General features: G+C 47.6%; 1 pseudogene; it reads left to right on the top strand.

Annotated features, from left to right (window-relative positions):
* Nucleotides 1-534: 534 nt before the first annotated feature.
* LOC123172789 (rRNA-processing protein UTP23 homolog) lies at nt 535-2,579 on the top strand (annotated as a pseudogene).
* Nucleotides 2,580-2,985: the final 406 nt, after the last annotated feature.

Genomic DNA, 2,985 nt, shown 5'->3' with positions numbered 1-2,985 from the left:
ATGCATGCAATCGATGCTTCCAAGCATCCCAAGAAATCCTCTTGCTTCATTCTGTGCTAGGATCCGAACAGTGTCTTCCACATTAGGTGTTCGCAAGTACTGCGGTCCAAACACTGCCACCACTGCCCTGCAAAACTTGTAGAAACACTAAATGGTGGTGGACTCGGAAATGCGCCCATAGTCGTCGAGTGAATCACCGGGAGCTCCGTATGCAAGCATCCTCATAGCTGCCGTGCACTTCTAGATCGAGGTGAATCCAAGTGTGCCGGTGCAATCCTTCTTGCACTTGAAGTAGCTGTCGAACTCCCGGATGGAATTCACAATCCGGAGGAAAAGCTTTCGGCTCATCTGATAACGGCGCCGAAATGTTTTCTCACCGTGCAATGGAGCGTCAGCGAAGTAGTTCGAGTAGAGCATGCAGTAGCCTTCCAGATGATGCTGGTTCTTTGCTTTCACCCGCCGAAGCGCCGAGCCACCTCGCCACGGCTTCTCACTGCTCGCGAGCAGGCCGGCGAGGGCGGCGAGCACCATGAGATGCTCCTGCTCCTGGACGTCGACTTCGGCTTCCTCATCCAGCAACGCGGTGAGCGCCTCCTCATCTATGGAGTCCATCGCCGGGCCGGGCAATTCACCGAACACCTAGTGGGCGAGGTGGGCGCAAGCCCGCCGGCGTACAGGCCCTGCGCGACCGGAGCGCCGGAAAAGATGCCCGGGGCGGCAGCGAAGAGGCTGCCTCGGCGAAACCCCTTCTTTTTCCCGGCGGGAGATGGTCTACCTAGCTGCCACGGGCGGTGGTCGGCGCTGGGATCAGCAGGGTGGTGCAGGGTGGTGGCCGAGCGCGGGGGGCAGGAGGCGAATCTGGGCGGGTGGTTTGACTTTTCGCCTGTCAATGTGGCCCCAGGAACGCTTTTCCCTTACACCGGAGCCCCCGAGCGCCCCCTAGTGCACCGGGTTCGGCCTACGAGCGACGGGCGCAAAAACGGGCCGAGCTGGCGTAATTCGGCGTCCTGGGGGTGCGACTGGGCCATTTTTTCGACGCCGGCGCAAATAAATCGCCTGGGGAAGCCGTCCTGGGGGCGCGGCTGGAGATGCTCTTACAAACTGCAAATAATGTATTGGAACATTGGTTTGTTTGGTTCTATTTTCCAACTACGAAGCTTCATGTCCAAACTGAAAACCGTGTACCAGAATTGTATCACATTGGTTTTGATTTTTCAGTTTGATTGTATGAAGTCCTACTACTACGTTTAGTCATTCAGGAAGGTTTTACAGGAGTTTGAAACATGGATTGTTCAATGGACATGTTGATATGTTGAGTGTGTTCATCATACTACTATACATTCAGTGAGGATAGTTTTGTGGCATCGTGACTTGCGGAGGCCCTGATTGTTTGTTCTCTTGGAATTTTATTTGCGCCTTCAGTTGCGAGCATGACAAAGTGGTATGTGCAGTGGATTGTATCCTGTCCCTATTTGGTGATAAGAATCCAGAGCACTACATTGTTGCCACCCAGGATTCTGGTCTCCGGGCAAAGCTACGGGAAGTATGAAGATTTGCTATGCTCCTGTAGCATTCTACTTTTACCATTTTATCACCTGAATTTCATTTTTGAAAGATTTTTATCAGGAACATTAATACAACCGACAAGTATCATATCATCTATTTAATGGAAGCAACAGAAACAAATCTATTTTTCCATCTTATCTTATCAACTTTTCGTGCAGCGGTTTGTTCATGCATGTTTTACTTTGCTGTAGGTTCCTTGTGTTCCTGTGATATACGGTCTGAAAAACTCCCTGTTTATTGAGCAACCATCCGTGCAGCAACGTAAGTTTGCTCAGTTGGATGAGGAGAAGCGTATTCATATGTAAAAAACAGAATTTAAGAAGCTATTGAAGGCACCATCGGAAGGAAAGACATCTGTCGACGGAAACGCACATGTTGTGGCAGAGAAAAGCAAGTTTAAAAGGAACAGAGCAAAGGTTATATTTACATAAACTGTTTTTCAGGATATTCGTCATATTCACGTTTGGTGGGCATCACTAATATTTCGCATTATGAGATGCTGATGTGTGTCCTTCTGCAGGGCCCAAACCCACTCTCCTGCAAGAAAAAGAAGCCGAAGCCCCAACCATCAGCTCCTAAAGATCGGGTAATTAATCATCGCTACACAACATTTACATCTGTAAGCTGTATGTAATACTTGAAACACGCAGATTATATTTCAACAGCAAGCTTGGAGTTGCATGGCTTATATTGAGGTGTAGCACTGAGAGTAGGATGTATAAGGGATAATGAAACAACTTAAATCTTGGGTAGGCTACTGAAGCCCATTGCACATTTTTTTTGTTGTGCTGTAGCTCCTAATTTCAGTTGCACTGGGATTTGTCTCAAAAAAACAAGTTGCACTGGGATGTGCATGACTGTACACCAGAAGCACATGTATCTGACAAGCACGAGCACTAATGAGTACATGTTCCCTTCAGGGTCCTAAGGCTGATTGCGAGGCGAAGAGGAAGAGGGTTAGAAAGCGCAAGAGAAGCGGCAAAGACAGCACTCAAGCGGAGACAGCGAGCTGACACGCCCGCTTAGAAGTTGCAAACAGTGGTGTGGTTGCAGCTCTGCTCTGGCTTCAATCCGAATCCGTTGCACCCCACGCTTGAGGACTGCTGCTGTAACACTGGTTTGGACATGTAAAATTTGTCCTGGTTAGTAATTTTTGTGAGTTTATTCAAAGCTTTAACCTTGTATTTTGAAGAAACTAACGATCTGACATCAGTTTCAACTTCCAGTCTTTTCCTTGCGTCATAGGTGGCATGGAAAATTTTACAAGTTGTCATGTACAGGTGCGTTGAGCCGGCATGACCACAATTTCAAGGCTTTGTAAACAGTTTAGAAACATATATACTCAAAATATTGTTAAAAGATCAATTCATAACAGAAAATAATACAGCTCCTTAAATTTAACTTACACGAGTCATACAT

The sequence above is a fragment of the Triticum aestivum genome, unplaced genomic scaffold (assembly GCF_018294505.1).
Source record: "Triticum aestivum cultivar Chinese Spring unplaced genomic scaffold, IWGSC CS RefSeq v2.1 scaffold172061, whole genome shotgun sequence".
In the NCBI taxonomy this organism is placed as follows: Eukaryota; Viridiplantae; Streptophyta; class Magnoliopsida; order Poales; family Poaceae; genus Triticum; species Triticum aestivum.
This window is presented reverse-complemented; position numbering and strand designations above follow the sequence as displayed.